This window comes from Salvelinus fontinalis, chromosome 12 (genome assembly GCF_029448725.1).
Source record: "Salvelinus fontinalis isolate EN_2023a chromosome 12, ASM2944872v1, whole genome shotgun sequence".
Taxonomy (NCBI): domain Eukaryota; kingdom Metazoa; phylum Chordata; class Actinopteri; order Salmoniformes; family Salmonidae; genus Salvelinus; species Salvelinus fontinalis.
The window spans coordinates 27,693,657-27,711,966 of record NC_074676.1 but is presented as its reverse complement, the minus strand read 5'-3'; the positions used below and the strand labels follow the sequence as shown (position 1 = coordinate 27,711,966).

The 18,310-nt window shown below is 42.9% G+C and overlaps 1 protein-coding gene across 1 annotated transcript in view; it reads left to right on the top strand.

Annotated features, from left to right (window-relative positions):
• Positions 1–18,310, top strand: part of LOC129867073 (insulin-like growth factor 1 receptor) — a 181,681-nt gene that overhangs the window by 86,407 nt on the left and 76,964 nt on the right. The gene's annotated exons all lie outside the window — the stretch shown is intronic.

The following is an 18,310-nucleotide window of genomic DNA, read 5'->3' as shown; positions in this document are numbered from 1 at the left end:
CATTCAATGGTGCAGTTGCCATAGATATTATAGAAAGGAGGTATAAATCCAATGAATTAAGGAATTTATAACGCCCCCCACGATCAATCGTGTTCACGTTGTCATGCTGTGTCACACGGTTGCTAAGTTAATCGTCACGCAATCCCTTCTCAAAGTCAGTGTATATGTCGAAAAACGTGCCTATTTTCCTCGAATGTACGTAATGTCATTATTCCAAAGCTATACGATACTACAGATAGCAAGTTAATTATCTCACATAGCGGAAAAGATTTGTAATGTTGTACTTCTTGTTGACGAAATTCGTGCAAATGTTAGGTTTTTGAGCTAGTGTCCAATCGACTGCCATTCACTCCTTGAAGGAGGGCACTCTTGTCCCAGAATAACCCAGAATGCATCGCGACGTTTCCCATCTCCTCAAAACTGTATCTGCCATGTTGAACGTTAGACTCCACTCTGAGGCACATCAATCTGCAGGTTGAACATGGATTTTCCAACTAATTAGCTACGTTACATGCAGATATTGTCTTTGGTATTATTTTGTTTGTAGCTACGTTTGCTAGCTAGCCAGCCAGCCCATCGAGAGAGCATTGCAATGTGGCTTTTGTAGTCGACTTGAGCCGCAACAGATTTCCACAACAATTTTCCATGTTGCTAGCAACGTTATTATGAAGCCAAAATGAAACATGTGTTCACAAAAAATATTGTTCTCACATATTAGTGTAATTTAACACTGTAAATTACAGGAATGAGTGGTTTTGGGTGGATTTTTTCTTTAAAGTACATGGGAAAATGCGGAAATGGATTCAGACACCATGGCCCTTTTAGATGACCTACTTTCACATCGCTCCTCTTTGTGTGTACTGTATGTACTCTACTGTTCAAAAGTTTGGGGTCACTTAGAAATGTCCTTGTTTTTGAAAGAAAAGCTACTTTTTTGTCCATTAAAATAACATCAAATTGATCAGAAATACAGTGTAGACATTGTTAATGTTGTAAATGACTGTTGTAGCTGGAAACGGCAGATTTTTATGGAATATCTACATAGGCGTACGGAGGACCATTATCAGCAACCATCACTCCTGTGTTCCAATGGCACGTTGTGTTAGCTAATCCAAGTTTATCGTTTTAAAAGGCTAATTGATCATTAGAAAACCCTTTTGCAATTATGTTAGCACAGCTGAAAACTGTTGTTCTCATTAAAGAAGCAATAAAACTGTCCTTCTTTAGACTAGTCGAGTACCTGGAGCATCATCATTTGTGGGTTCAATTACAGGCTCAAAATGGCCAGAAACAAGTAACTTTCTTCTGAAACTTGTGTCTATTCTTGTTCTGAGAAATTAAAGCTATTCCATGTGAGACATTGTCAAGAAACTGAAGATCTCGTACAACACTGTGTACTACTCCATTCACAGAACAGCGCATACTGGCTCTAACCAGGAGTGGGAGGCCCCGGTGCACAACTGAGCAAGTTCCATGTCTAGTTTGAGAAGCAGATGCCTCACAAGTCCTCTTTCTATTCTGGTTAGAGTCAGTTTGCGCTGTTCTGTGAAGGGAGAAGTACACAGCGTTGTAGGAGATCTTCAGTTTGTTTCGGGCCATTTCAAAAAAAAAATCCATAACAAGGAAATGTCTAAGTAACCCCAAACTTTTGAACGGTAGTGTATGTGTGTGTGACGTGTGATGATGGGTGATGTTTTGGACAAGTATGTTTAGGATGTTGGTATGTGCACTGTCCCGCCCTACACATCACACGATACTGTCCAGTCTCTCTTTGTCTCTACATATTTGTAACGTTATAGGAATGTATGTGCTTGTGAACTGTTTGAATGTTCATATTTCCTGTCTTAAGTGTGTAAGTGTGTTCATCTGTACTTGTCCCATATATGAATGTTACGACTCTCTCCTCCTTGTGAACCCATGTTGAGGGAGAGTGACATTGATCTCCTCTGGTCTCTCTCTAACTTAGCATCATCTCCTACCTATTTTTTTGTGACTGAGTGTTCCCTGTTCAGACACAGTAGGCTGCCACTCTGGCCCAGTATGTCTCCTCCAGCTCTGGTTCTGTCTTGTGCCTTCTGTCTGTCCTCTCACATCTGGATTCAATAGGTCCAGCTTCCTTCTCTGAAGAAGAGACACATATAAATAGCCTGGCTGCAGTAACCACACTATGCAGCATGGCCTGTGTGTTAGACCGGCCTTCTCCCATGTCGGCCCCTCAGATATGTGTGACGTCGCCATGCTGATGCCTTAGCCCGCCCTCTGGAGTCAGGCTGTTGTCTCCTGGCTCCGCCCCTGTGGCAGCCTTTGGTCCCCAGGCTGTGGTGTGGCTGACGCAGGCTGCGTGCTAGACGCACCGACCGCCACAGAGCCCTTGCCCAACTGTGGAAAGTTTGAGTGGAGCTGGGCCAGGGCTGAGAGACAGGCAGGCAGGCGGTGGGTGGGTGGGTGGGCTGCCGGTATCCTGCGTGGGTAGTGGGTTGAGGAAGGGAAATTTAATATCCTGGTTGTAGCTCAATAACTCAACAACTAAAAATACTGGCTTTTTAAGATGTACAGTGCGGTGTAACAAAGTACAGTACATACAGTGCCTTCAGAAAGTACTAATACCCCTCGACTTATTCCACATTTTGTTGTGTTACAGCGTGAATTCAAAATGTGTGCAAGTCTGTTAAGAACAAATTCTTATTTTACAATGATGGCCTACCCCAGCCAAACCCTCCCCTAAGCCGGATAACGCAGTGCCAATTGTGCGCCACCCTATGGGTCTCACGATCATGGCCGGTGGTGATAGAACCCGGGATCGAACTAGGATCTGTAGTGACGCCTCTAGCACTGAGATGTAGTCCCTTAGACCGCTGCACCACTCGAGAGCACCCAACAATCCTAAACTTATCTAAACACAATACTCCATAATGATGAAGAGAAAACATGTTTTAAGAAATGTTGCTAATTTATTGAGAATGAAATACAGAAATATCTAATTTACATACAGTACCAGTCAAAAGTTTGGACACACCTTCTCATTCAAGGGTTTTTATTTATTTGTACTATGTTATACATTGTAGAGTAATAGTGAAGATATCACAATTATGAAATAAGACATATGGAATCATGTAGTAACCAAAAAAGTGTTAAACAAATCAAAATATATTTTATGTTTGAGATTCTTCAAAGTAGCCACCCTTTGCCTTGATGACAGCTTTGTACGCTCTTGGCATTCTCTCAACCAGCTTCTCCTGGAATGCTTTTCCAACAGTCTTGAAGGAGTTCCTACATATGCTGAGCACTTGTTGGCTGCTTTTCCTTCACTCTGTGGTCCAACTAATCCCAAACCATCTCAATTGGGTTGAAGTCAGGTAATTGTGGTGGTCAGGACGCAGCACTCCATTATCCTTCTTGGTCAGATAGCCCTTACATAGCCTGAAGGTGTGTTGGGTCATTGTACTGTTGAAAAACAAATGATAGTCCCACTAAGCGCAAACCAGATAGGATGGCGTATCACTGCAGAATGCTGTGGTAGCCATGCTGGTAATGTGTGCCTTGAATTCTAAATAAATCACTGGCAGTGTCACCAGCAAAGCACCCCCACACCGTTACACCTTCTCCTCCATGCTTGACGGTGAGAAACAACATGCGGAGATCATCCGTTCACCTACAGTGGTTCCTCCTTTAAAAGTTGCATCATACTGCAGCACACCTTGCGAACTGCTGCAACATTCTATGGCACGTTAATTCATTGTCAGCCAATTTTTTTACGTTAATGCAAGTTAGTGCTAGTTTGACCACCAGAGGGCAACTTTGAGAATCTGATAGTCTCCCATATTGGCATTATTAGAGAATTTAAACCCTTTTTTGTAATAACATAGTACATGGGATAGATTGTTTTTTAAATGACTTAATTCATTTGATTAATATTGTGGTGTTTCTATTCCGAGAAAAAGGAAAAACGAAACCCTCAGCGTTTTCGTTAGGATGGAATGGAACATTTTGTGCTGTACAACATGATGGTCGGGAGTGGGCTACAGCATAAGAGGATTGGAGTATTCTAAATTAATATCTAAGGGGCATAACATTTCCACACCCTAATTGTAGTGTAACCAATACTCATTTCGCCAATGGTAGGCCTGCAGTATATCTACAAATATTATTTTTCAATGACGTGACTCTCCGCCAATAATTACATTTAGAGGATTGGAGGATTCGAAATTAATATCTAAGGGGCATTTTCTGTTAGGATCTGTGAGAATATCTAAGGGGCTTTTATATAATTCTAAATTAATTAAAAATAATAATAATCGCTTTGTTTAAAAAGTAACGTTATTTTGGAGATTTCGTTTTCATTTAACCTAGAGTGAGTGAGAAAAAGACAATTCTTGAACATGGGGTGAGACATTCTCACTAATTTGTAAATAAAGCCAGTTTGTTATTTAGAATTATTTCTTTCTGGAGAAACCTAACTTGATTATTTAGCAGACATCACTTGCTTATATTCAGTCAACACATATATATTTCAATAAGCATTTTTCTACGGCTGGCCATGCTACCCCTAACTGTCACGTTCCTGACCTGTTTTCTGTTGTTTTTGTATGTGTTTAGTTGGTCAGGGCGTGAGTTGGGGTGGGCATTCTATGTTATGTGTTTCTATGTTGGGTGTAATGTGTTGCCTGATATGGTTCTCAATTAGAGGCAGGTGTTTGACGTTTCCTCTGATTGAGAACCATATTAATGTAGGCTGTTCTCACTGTTTGTTTGTGGGTGATTGTCTTCCGTGTCTGTGTATGTCGCACCACACGGGACTGTTTCGTTTTTGTTCGTGTATGTAGTCTGTTCCTGTTCGTGCGTTCTTCGTGTTTATGTAAGTTCACATGTTCAGGTCTGTCTACGTCGTTTTGTTGTTTTGTAGTTATTCCAGTGTATTTCGTGTCAGTGTTCGTCTTTAAATAAATCATTATGGATTCAACCTACGCTGCATTTTGGTCCGACCCTTACTCCTCGTCCGAAGAGGAGGCATTGGACGATCGTTACACTAACCCGGTCAACTGCTCTGCACTCCCCACAGCAACTTGCCCAAGCCTCCCCCATTTCTCCTTGACCCAAATCCAGATAGCTGATGTTCTGAAAGAGCTGCAAAATCTGGACCCCTACAAATCAGCTGGGCTAGACAATCTGGCCCCTCTTTTTCTAAAATTATCCTCTGCAATTGTTGCAACACCTATTACTAGCCTGTTCAACCTCTCTTTCGAATTGTCTCATATCCCTAAAGTTTGGAAAGCTGCCGCGGTCATCCCCCTCTTCAAGGGGGAGACACTCTAGACCCAAACTCTTACAGACCTATATCTATCCTACCCTGCATTTCTAAAGTCTTCGAAAGCCAAGTTAACAAACAGGTCACCGACCATTTCGAATCCCACCGTACCTTCTCCGCTATGCAATCTGGTTTCTGAGCTGGTCATGGGTGCACCTCAGCCACGCTCAAGGTCCTAAACAATATCATAACCGCTATCGATAAAAGACAGTACTGTGCAGCCGTCTTCATCGACCTGGCCAAGGCTTTTGACTCTGTCAATCACAGCATTGTTATCGGCAGACTCAACAACCTTGGTTTCTCAAATGACCAGGCGACTGCCTCGCCTGGTTCACCAACTACTTCTCAGACAGAGTTCAGTGTGTCAAATCGGAGGGCCTGTTGTCCGGACCTCTGGCAGTCTCTATGGGGGTGGCACAGGGTTTAATTCTTGGTCCGACTCTTTTCTCTGTATACATCAATGATGTCGCTCTTGCTGCTGGTGAGTCTCTGATCCACCTCTACGCAGAAGACACCATTCGGTATACATCTGGCCCTTCTTTGAACACTGTGTTAACAAACCTCCAGACGAGCTTCAATGCCATACAACACTCCTTCCGTGGCCCCAAACTGCTCTTAAATTCAAGTAAAACTAAATGCATGCTCTTCAACCAATTGCTGCCCGAACCCTCCCGCCAGTCTAGCATCACTACTCTGGATGGTTCTGACTTAGAATATGTGGACAACTACAAATACCTAGGTGTCTGGTTAGACTGTAAACTCTCCTTCTAGACTCACATTAAGCATCTCCAATCCAAAATTAAGTCTAGAATCGGCTTCTTATTTTGCAACAGAGCACCCTTTACTCATACTGCCAAACATACCCTCGTAAAACTGACTATCCTACCGATCCTTGACTTTGGGGATGTCATTTACAAAATAGCCTCCAACACTTTACTCAGCAAATTGGATGTAGTCTATCACAGTGCCATCCGATTTGTCACCAAAGCCCCATGTACTACCCACTATTGCGACCTGTATGCTCTCGTTGGCTGGCCCTCGCTTCATATTCGTCGCCAATCCCACTGGCTCCAGCTCATCTATAAGTCTTTGCTAGGTAAAGCCCCGCCTTATCTCAGCTCACTGGTCACCATAGCAGCACCCACCTGTAGCATGCGCTCCAGCAGGTATATTTCACTGGTCATCCCCAAAGCCAACTCCCCCTTTGGCCGCCTTTCCTTCCAGTTCTCTGCTGCCAATGACTGGAACGAATTGCAAAAATCACTGAAGCTTGAGTCTTATATCTCCCTCATTTACATTTAAGTCATTTAGCAGACGCTCTTATCCAGAGCGACTTGCAAATTGGAAAGTTCATACATATTCATCCTGGGCCCCCCGTGGGGAATGAACCTACAACCCTGGCGTTGCAAGCACCATGCTCTACCAACTGAGCCACACGGGACCATTAACTTTAAGCATCAGCTGTCAGAGCAGCTTACCAATCATTGCACCTCATTGCACCCATCTGTAAATAGCCCACCCCACTACCTCATTCCCATATATATATTTTTGTTGTTGTTGCTCCTTTGCACCCCAGTATCTCTACTTGCACATTCATCTTCTGCACATCTGTCACTCAATTGTTTAATTGCTAAATTGTAATTATTTCGCCAGTATGGCCTATTTATTGACTTACCTTCCTAATCTTACTACATTTGCACACACTGTATATTTTTCTATTGTGTTATTGACTAGACGTTTGTTTATCCCATCTGTAACTCTGTGTTGTTTGTGTCGCACTGCTTTGCTTTATCTTGGCCAGGTCGCAGTTGTAAATGAGAACTTGCTCTCAACTGGCCTGCCTGGTTAAATAAATGTTTTAATTTTTTATTTAGATAAGGGCTGTACTAGAGAATGTGGGCACGCGGGAGACCGAGGTTCAATTCACCGATGGGGAGGAAGGTGTAGCCAGTCCTTGTAAAAAATAATTTGTTCTTAACTGATTCCGTATGTGTTATTTCATAGTTGTGATGTCTTCACTGTTATTCTACATTGTTGAAAAAAGTAAAAATAAAGAAAGATCCTGGAATTAACATAATCATAATCATTAGCATAATCTTAACAAAATCACTAGTTAACTACACATGGTTGATGATATTACTAGTTTATCTAGCTTGTCCTGCGTTGCATATAATCGATGCGGTGCCTGTTAATTTATCATTGAATCACAGCCTACTTCGCCAAATAGGTGATTTAACAAGCGCATTCACGAAAAAAGCACTGTCGTTGCACCAATGTGTACCTAACCATAAACATCAACGCCTTTCTTAAAATCAATACACAAGTATATATTTTTAAACCTGCATATTTAGTTAATAATGCCTGCTAACATGAATTTATTTTTACTAGGGAAATTGTGTCACTTCTCTTGCGTTCTGTGCAACAGAGTCAGGGTATATGCAGCTGTTTGGGCCGCCTGGCTCGTTGCGAACTGTGAAGACTATTTCTTCCTAACAAAGACAGCCAACTTTGCCAAACGGGGGATGATTTAACAAAAGCTCATTTGCGAAAAAAGCACAATCGTTGCACGAATGTACCTAACCATAAACATCAATGCCTTTCTTAAAATCAATACACAGATGTATATATTTTTAAACCTGCATATTTAGTTAAAAGAAATTCATGTTAGCGGGCAATATTAAACTAGGAAAATTATGTCACTTCTCTTGAGTTCATTGCACGCAGAGTCAGTGTATATGCAACAGTTTGGGCCGCCTGGCTCGTTGCAAACTAATTTGCCAGAATTTCACGTAATTATGACATAACATTGAAGGTTGTGCAATGTAACTGTCACGTTCCTGACCTGGTTTCTGTTAGTTTTGTATGTGTTAGTTGGTCAGGACGTGAGTGTGGGTGGGCAGTCTATGTTTTCTGTTTCTATGTTGGTTTTGGGTGACCTGATATGACTCTCAATTAGAGGCAGGTGTTTTTAATTTCCTCTGATTGAGAGTCATATTAAGGTAGGTGTGTTCACACTGTTTGTTTGTGGGTGATTGTCTTCCGTGTCTGTGTCTGCGCACCACACGGGACTGTGTTCGGTTTGTTTTGTACATCGTTCTTTTGTGTAGTCTATTTTCCCTGTTCGTGCGTTCTTCGTGTTATTTGTAAGTTCGTATTGTTCAGGTCTGTCTACTCATTCGTTTTTGTTATTTTGTAGTTTATTCAAGTATAGTTCGTTTTCTGTCTTCGTTGTTTTGTCGTGTCTTAAATAAATCATGTCATCATACCTCGCTGCATATTGGTCTTCCGATCCCTCTCTCCTCTCGTCGTCCGAGGAGGAGGAAGAGCTAGAAAGCCGTTACAGTAACAGGAATATTTAGACTTATGGATGCCACCCATTAGATAAAATACGGAACGGTTCCGTATTTCATTGAAAGAATAAAAAAATTATTTTCGAAATGATAGTTTCGAAACACACCTGTCTATCTATATAAGATCCCATAGTTGACAGTGCATGTCTAAGCAGAAACTATACCATGAAGTCCAAAGAACTGTCTGTAAATCTCAGAGATAAATTGTGATGAGGTATATACAGTATCTGGGGAAGGGTATTAAACTATTTCTAAAGTATTAAATGTTTCCAAGAGCACAGTGGTCTCCATCATAGGGAAATATATAAAAATTGGAACTTCCCAGACTCTGCCTAGAGCTGGCTGTCTGTCCAAACTGAGCAACCGGGCAAGAAGCACCTTGATCAGGGAAGTGACCAAGAACCCAATGACCACTCTGACAGAGCTACAGAGTTCCTTGGCTGAGATGGGAGAACCTCCCAGAAGGACAACAGCATCTACAGCACTTCACCAATCTGGGTTTTATTGGAGAGTGGCCAGATGGAAGACACTCCTGAGAAAAAGGCACATAACAGCAAGCCTCAAGTTTGCAAAAAGGCATGTGAAAGACTCTGAGAGAATAAGGCAAAATATTCTGTGCTGTGAGACAAAAATGTAACTATTTTGCCTGAATGCAAAGTGCTATGTTTGGAGAAAACCAGGCACAGCTCATCACCCGTCTAAAACCATCCCTTCCGTGAGCATGCTGGTGGCAGCATAATGCTATGGGGATGCTTTTCAGCGCACAAACTGGGATACTGGTAAGGATACAGGGAAGGAAGGAACAATGAATGGAGCTAAATACAGGCAAATCTTTGATGAGAGCCTGGGGCGAAGACTTACATTCCAACAGGACAAGGACCCCAAGCATACAGCCAAAGCAACGTTGGAATGGATTCAGAACAAAAATGTGAAAGTCCTTGAGTTGCACAGCCAAAGCCCATACTTGAATCCCATTAAAAATCTGTGGAAAAACTTGAATATTACTGTTCACCTCTGCTCCCCATCTAAATTAACAGAGCTTGAGAAAATCTGCAAGGAAAAATGGGTGAAAATCTCAAGTCCAGATGTGCAAAGCTGATACAGACAAACCCAAGATGACTCAAAGCTGTAATCACCGTCAAAGGTGATTCTACAAAGTATTGACCCAGGGGTGTTAATATTTATATAATAACTTTTTATTTTATTTTAAAAACATGTTTTTACTTTGTCGTTATGGGGTATTGTGTGTAGATGGGTGATGAAAAACATCTATTTAATCCAATTTGAATTCAGGCTGTGAAAGTCAAGGTGTTTGAATACTTTCTGAAGGCACTGAATGTGCACAACAACACTCTTTATAGATGTACAGTTGAAGTTGGAAGTTTACTTACACTTAGGTTGGAGTCATTAAAACTCGTTTTTCAACCACTCCACAAATGTCTTGTTAACAAACTATAGTTTTGGCAAGTCGGTTAGGACATTTACTTTGTGCATGACACAAGTAATTTTTCCAACATTTGTTTACAGACAGATTATTTAACTTAGAATCTACTGTATCACAATTCCAGTGGGTCAGAAGTTGACATACACTAAGTTGACCGTGCCTTTAAACAGCTTGAAAAATGGCTTTAGAAGCTTCTGATAGGCTAATTGACATAATTTGAGTCAATTGGACGTGCACCTGTGGATGTATTTCAAGGCCTACCTTCAAACTCAGTGTCTCTTTGCTTGACATCATGGGAAAATGAAAAGAAATCAGCCAAGACTTCAGAAAAAAAATTGTAGACATCCACAAGTCTGGTTCATCATTGGGAGCAATTTCCAAGCGCCTGGAGGTACCACGTTCATCTGTACAAACAATAGTACGCAAGTTTAAACCCCATGGGACCACGCAGCCATCATACCGCTCAGGAAGGAGACGCATTCTGTCTCCTAGAGATGAATGTACTTTGGTGCGAAAATAGCAAATCAATCCCAGAACAACAGCAAAGGACCTTGTGAAGATGCTGGAGGGAACATGTACAAAAGTATATATATCCACTGTAAAACGGGTCCTATATCGACAAAACCTGAAAGGCCGCTCAGCAAGGAAGAAGCCACTGCTCCAAAACCGCCATAAAAATGCCAGACTACGGTTTGCATATGCACATGGGGACAAAGATCATACTTTTTGGAGAAATATCCTCTGGTCTGATGAAACAAAAATAGAACTGTTTGGCCATAATGACCATCGTTATGTTTGGAGGAAAAAGGGGGAGGCTTGCAAGCCAAAGAACACCATCCCAACCGTGGCAGCATCATGGTGTGGGGGTGCTTTGCTGCAGGAGGGGCTGATGCACTTCACAAAGTAGATGGCATCATGAGGAAGGGAAATTATGTGGCTATTTTGAAGCAACATCTCAAGACATCAGTCAGGAAGTTAAATCTTGGTCGCAAATGGGTCTTCTAAGTGGACAATGACCACAAGCATACTTCCAAAGTTGGGGCAAAATGGCTTAAGGACAACAAAGTCAAGGTATTGGAGTGGCCATCACAAAGCACTGACCTCAATCACATAGAAAATTTGTGGGCAGAACTGTAAAAGCGTGTGCGAGCAAGGAGGCCTACAAACCTGACTCAGTTACACCAGCTCTGTCAGGAAGAATGGGCCAAAATTCACCCAACTTATTATTGGAATCTTGTGGAAGGCTACACAAAACATTTGACCCAAGTTAAACAATTTAAAGGCATTGCTACCAAATACTAATTGAGTGTATGTAAACTCCTGACCTACTGGGAATGTGATGAAAGAAATAAAAGCTGAAATAAATAATTCTCTCTACTATTATTCTGACATTTCACATTCTTAAAATAAAGTGGTGATCCTAACTGACCTAAGACAGGGAATTTCTACTATGATTAAATCCTATTCCATTATGATTAATGGGTCATACAGGGGTTGGTATCCATATTGGCTCATTAGAGAGTAGTGATGATATGATGAGGGGTGACAGCAGGTGGCAGCAGGGTTTGTTTTTGTCCTCATGCATCTTGAGACTGGCCCTTGTCAGTCACTAACTCTGTGTGTGTCCCCTTATGTTCTGTAAACACATACCCCTTTGTGTGGCACATGTTGTGTCCTGTCCTGCCAAAGAGCTCCCCCCCCCCACTGCCCCTGTCTGACAAGGGGGCTGCAGTAGCAGGAGGGAGGAGAAGGGGAGTGGAGGGTAGGGTGGTGGTGGGGGAGGGGGTATAGCCAAGCCTCTTGCTTGAGTGAGTTTTAATTTTATCTGCTTACAGCAGAAGACACTGCAGTGTGGCGGAAAGGAGGAGGAGCGCAGTACTGCTCATGCACTCATTCACCTCATATACACACGCACGCACACGCCTATACACACACTGGCTGATGCAGGATGCATGCCTGCACCCTGTGGCTTTGTCTGAATGGTTTTGGTGCTGCTGTCTCAGTCATCTCCCCTGGAACTCAACCCTGGTACCGTCCCACTCGCTCTCCCTCTGATTGATCAATTTATAAGGCTGTGTGGCAGTAGCGAAGAGCTGCTCAGGGACACAGTCCATTGGTGCTCCTTGCCTTGTCTGTTTTCTCTTTTCAGATGCAATCTCTCACTGGATCTAGATCAGGGGTGTCAAACAAATTTTGCCTCTGGTGCCGCATTCGGTCTTCAAGGGTGTATGGAAGGCCGCTCTGAAAATTGGCTATATTTCCTCGCCGTCAAAATGTGCAGAAAATAGTCCTCTATCAATTTTTGTGGGAATTTTCAGTGCGGCCCTCCATAGAATCAAGAAACAGAATAAATGTAGGTCCATTATCATTTCTACACATTTTTGATTTGATTTGATTCATTTTAAATGATATTGAGTTTGTTTATAAAATAAAAAGTAAAAAACAAACTGTTTCTGTAGAGAGAAACAGCAGAGCATCATACAGTAACAGTAGGTTCTATGTTTCCTTGCCTCAAGGCTCAGTGTGTGGTGTAGTAAAATGGCAGACACATGAATGTTGTGTTCCTGAGCTGGAACGTGAGAATGTCCCTGCCCCCTCTCGCTGGCCTCTGAGGAGGAGCCACCCGCTCCTGTCCCCGCTCTTACCCCTTCTACTGCCCCCTCTCTCCTTGCTGGAGACAGAGATTCTGTTTCCCTCCCAGGCCATTGGGGTATCAGGTTTGTTTTGGTGGGGAAGGGAAGGGGGCTAGGACTGGCATACGCATAGAGAAGAAACTGACTACCGGTGGGAGAAATCTTTACATCGTGCGTAATGAAAAAGCATGTGTGGAATCAAACATACAGACCGACAGAGCGAAGAAAAATACAAACACCACTTCCTCCCTCCCGTTCCGCCACTGCTGATGACCCTTCATCCATCCATCCCATGCCAGCAGCTGGAGTTGTGAAGCGGCCATTTTATGAATGAGGGAGGGAAGGAGGTAGGAAACAAGAGAGGGAGGTGGAGTTGGTCAGGTGGTGTGCCTGACGCGGCTCAGCGAGGCGCTAGTGGGGAAGTTGTGTGTGTTTGTGTACATTCACTGGCTGAGGAGGAGTCTGGGCTCGGCCCACACACTCTGCTTCTCTTCTCCGCAGGCTTTATGTGTTTGTGTTTTGTTCCTGCCTTTTCCGAGGCACAGAGCAGTGTAACAAAAGGCCTAGTTTGGACTGAGCTTCCCTTCCGCCCCAAGCTGCCTCCGTCTGAGGTGTTGAAGGAAGAATGGCTCACTCCAGCGCTCTCCGTTTTCCATTCTCTAATTCACATTGTGAACACCTCAATGACTTGCAGGAATGGTTTTATGTATCTGTTTGTGCATGTTTGTGTGTGAGGTGTTGATGGTCTGGCTCAGCCTGGTCAAAGCCCTTTCTCTCCTATCATGTCCCCCATACATCACCATCTGAAGATTCATTTCTCTTTTTGCATATGTATCAGTTTACCCACAAGTGGAGTAAAAAGCTGCATGTATTATTACAATTGATTGGTGCCTGCTTCTTTTCAACAGTTTTCCCAGTAGAATGACATCAATATCAGTGTCTCCTGAAGGCATAGAAGGAACAATGAAAACTGTGAACACTGGAAGTGCTCTCTTTGTCCCAATCTGAGGGAACATTGTTAGTCACATTTTTTTAATACATTGTCAATGTAACGTCACAGCGAGGTGAAACCTCTGTTCTCCTTTGTGGAGGCAGTATATGGGGGCTCCCCAGGGCTCCTGAGTGGCACAGCACTCTAAGGCACCTCATCTCGGCGTCACTGTAGTACCTGGTTCGAATCCACGCTGTATCACATCCGGCTGAGATTAGGAGTCCCGTAGGGCGTCGCACAATTGGCCCAGCATCATCCGGGGTTGGCCGGAGTAGGGCGTCATTGTAAATAAGAATTTGTTCTTAACTGACTTGCCTAGTTAAATAAAATTATATTACGCGGTGTGTGAGGTAAAACCACTGAGGAAGCCAAGCCAGTAAAAAAGCCATATTACAACCTATGTTGTGATAATTGCATTGTTTTCTCTATAACTCATTCATTCATACACCAGCGTGATATACAATAAGGCTGAGACAACAAACAGACAACAGTCACAGAGTAGCAGAATAAAGTCAACTACACATATGTTTGTTTCATCACAAAACCGGAGAGCAACGTCTGTCCGTTGAAGTCCACAAAGCAAATATAGCATGTAACAAACAGTTACATGACCTACAGTTACATTTCCAACAGTTTACTAAACATCCACAGATTTAGATCCACCGAGAGTTTCCGCAAGTCAGTACAAAGAAAACAGGAGCACTGTTTCCGCTATTCCATCACCATTTCAACATCATTAAATCAACTAGGCTATATTCACTGAGTGTACAAAACATCCATGACATAGACTGACCAGGTGAAAGTTATGATCCTGTTAAATCCCCTTCAATCAGTGTAAATGAAGGGGAGAAGACAGGTTAAGGAAGGATTTTTAAGCCTTGAGACAATTGAGACATGGATTGTGTATTTGTGCCATTCAGAGGGTGAAAGGGCAAGACAAAAGATTTAAGTGCCTTTGAACAGGGTTTGGTAGTATGTGCCAGGTGCACTGGTTTGAGTGTGTCAAGAACTGCAATGCTGCTGTGTTTTTCACTCAACAGTTTCCCATGTGTATAATCTAGTCTACATATTGAACTTCAATCGTCTCAGGCCAGTGGCACAATATATGAATGTATGGTTCGATCAGAATCTCCGTTGTAAACATTGGCCTGTACGGAGAATAAAAAAAAAAAAGTCAAAATCCCCATCTCTATCCATGGCTTAGGAAAGGGCAGATTTAGCTAGCTAGCTACAGCGGGACAAAAACACAAGCAGACCAGAAATAGACAAATGTTTCTGACAATGATGTTTTGCTTTTGATGTGATTTGATTGGTGTGAAGCCAAATCCAAACTGGCCTCCCTCAGGGGATTGTTTTGCTGCGCCAGGACGACCCACTGTTGAGCTCAGCTCAATGCTGATTGGCTAATTATTCTCTTTTTTTTATCAAGGGAAGCCAAATGCTTGCTGGCATCAATCAATCAAATGCTATGGCGGCAACATGTTATACTATTTTGTTCCAGACAGCATCAGATACACGGTCTATACATATTGAGACAGATGGGTCTGTTCCCCTCGATCTGATCATTTTTCCAGTGAGAAATATTCAGCGAATTGAAGGAAAATGAAAACACAGACTTATATATTTTTATTGGTCTGATATTTGGGGAAGCCTGGTTTCCTCTGACGTGGTGTTCAGATCGCAAAGACTTATCGATCCATGCTCCCATTACTAGTTGACTTGCATCCATTCTTAAACCGCCAACAATGCTGACATGACCACCACTCCGTCCCGAGAAGTCTGAGAGGTGTGCAGCTTTGTTTGATGCATGATGGGACCAGGGGCCCACATCAGGGGAAATGGGTCAACATTCACCACCCCCCCACCACCACTCCCTATTTTTATTTCCAGATAACTCAGGCCTGCTGTTAAATACGCAGACAGGGGCTTTTATGAAGGCAGAAGGCCATTTTGTTCAGGCAAAGAGACGTCTGGGGGAGTCTTTTTCATTTAGCCTGTCCCCTCCTGACACACATTTGTATTTATCTCCCTTTTGTTTTCCGTCTCTGAACATGTTAGCATTTGTTTTTTCCTTACGTAAAATCACACCCCGTAAAAAGGAAAGTACCTAGCTCGTTGAGAAATGAGAAGGCATAGTGTAAACATGGAAGGGTAGGCTAATGCTTGATATACTGTGGATGAACTGGAGGATATACTGATATACTGTAGTGCCTCAGCAGAGTTAGATTTACCTGAGACTTGGCAAGCTTTCCATGAAAGCTGGTAACTCAGAGGTGAACAAGGTTGTGTTTTTCCAGGGCCTGTGAGTTGTCGTGGTGACACCCCCCCCCCCCCCCCCCCCCCCCCGCAAAAAAAAAGACAGTGCAGGTGCCATTAGACAGTAAAGGCAAGTAATCAGAGCTGACACGGAGTGGCACAGTAGATAGGAGGACATGTTGCCGGCCGGCCCAGGATATGAGTAGGACATCCACAGTGTTGTTTTCTACTCACCATCTGCACTTACTCAACAGAGGCTGCCCTTCCTCTCTTTAGCCTGACCTTACACTGAGGCCATGGAGACAAACAACAGACCCTGGCGCCATTACCATGCTCTACACACTGTTTTAGAGATTGTCTCATTCAAAGTTAAAGCCATATTAATCAAAACACCAACTGCTGAGGTGTGTGAGCTCACAGGTTGTAAGGTTTTATTTGGTCTGTCTAAGTTCCCTCCAGAGAAGGTAGGCGGGCGGGTAATAAAATGCTTCAGGTGTGCCTTGTGTTGCATGTAGTCAATAAGAATGTCCTCCTGCAGGCAGAATAGGGCTGGAGCTACAGAGGGAGGTTGGAATGTGCTTTGATCTGCAGGCTGTCTGGTGCTAACCTAACCTTCAGCTGGGTTGTGTTCCTGTTCCCCCTCTCTCTCCCACACTGTAGAATACACAGACAATCAATCCCAATCCCACCCCTTCCCTTCCCAACCTTTCCCCAAACCCATACTTTCCTGAAAACAAAGTGCTGCAAACCCCTACTTGTCTGGAAGCCCAGTACAGTGTAGTGGTGGGCTGGGCAGTAGCTGGATATAGCCAGGAAGCAGGTACCACATCAGGCTGCAGGACAGAGGGAACTCTTCTCTGAGGGGTCACAGCACCAGTGGTTCTAATCAAATCACCACAAGTAAAACCAATGCTTGGAAATTTGGCTGGAAAAGTCCAAAGTCCTAGCCAGCTCTTTGAGGGGTTTCTTTTGAGTGCTAGTTAAAGGATATGGTCTCTAGTTTCCTGTTTTTGCTCCCTCTCTCTCCATCTCTTCTCTCCCTCTCTCTCTGTGTGATTGATGGATCATTGATTGAGCAGCATGCTCCCACTTCCTCTCTGAGCCAGGCAGCTATCTGCTCCCTGTCTGCAACCCAGCTCAGCCAGCCAGCACTCACAGCCTGTTAGGTTAGGAGGAGACATGTTAGTTAGAGGACCTAACTAATTGATCTAGCAGGTGGGATTTGACATCTCACCCAGTCTCTACACTGTTATACCATTGTTACACAGTCATATATTTATAATATGTGACTAGCAGCAATGCAAAACTAGGGAAATGTTTAACACATTGGGCAAATATCACTTGGTACAAAATCTGTCTCAACTGACATGTGAGAGAAAATGACTTTTGATGAATCAACTTGAGCTCCTGCTCAAGTTAAGCACTGCACACTACGCTCTTAAGCTCTTGATGGTTGCTAGGCAGCGCCCGTTACTACTATCCTCCTGGCAGTTCTAAACTTTGCGAGCCACGTCACTTTACCAATCTCTTCTCATAGCCCACCATATGCACTGTTTTCTTAACCACAACTGGATGGATCCATAAAGAATAACTGTGGGAATAAACATCACCGAATGACGAAAATATTGAAATCAAGTAGGCTAATGCAATTGAAGGCATCAAATTGTTGCTTACTGAAACTCCCAAAGTCATCCAATTGTTATAATGCATTTTGAAACAATAGCCTGCCCACGTGGTCAACTATATCAGCACCGTTTCACGCTGCTTTGAGACTCACCTGATCACTGATCAGAAACATTTAGCATGCAATAATGTAGCCTAAATCAGGTGCAGGCCTATTATTTTACTCAAACTCCAAAAGCCTGTGGAGGTTGTAAAATATGAATATGAGACTCGCATGCTTTTGAAAATATAGATTGCTACTAGGCCTATTTTCTATGGGTATCATGATAGAGAAACTGTCAATGTAAGACCCTACGCCTGCTCCCTAACAAAGTGGAGTGAGGATAGGAAAGAGATGAAACATGGATAAGGAACAGCATAGGCTTGCCTTGGCCTCTGTTTCAAAATATCTATTTTTTATATGACAGCGGTTCCAAACGTTGCCGTGGCGCAAGTTGTGTGGTATTTTTTTTAATTATATATTTGTTTACGTTATATTCTTACCCTACTATTAAATATATGTGTGTTGACTGTGATCAGGGTAGCCTAAGTGTGTCTTGTCTGTTTAATGAACAAAATAACTGTTGATGTCCTGTGCATACCACAGCCATGTAGCCTATAGGCTGCACAGATCATTAAACCCAAAATATGCCATTATATTCCTTTGAA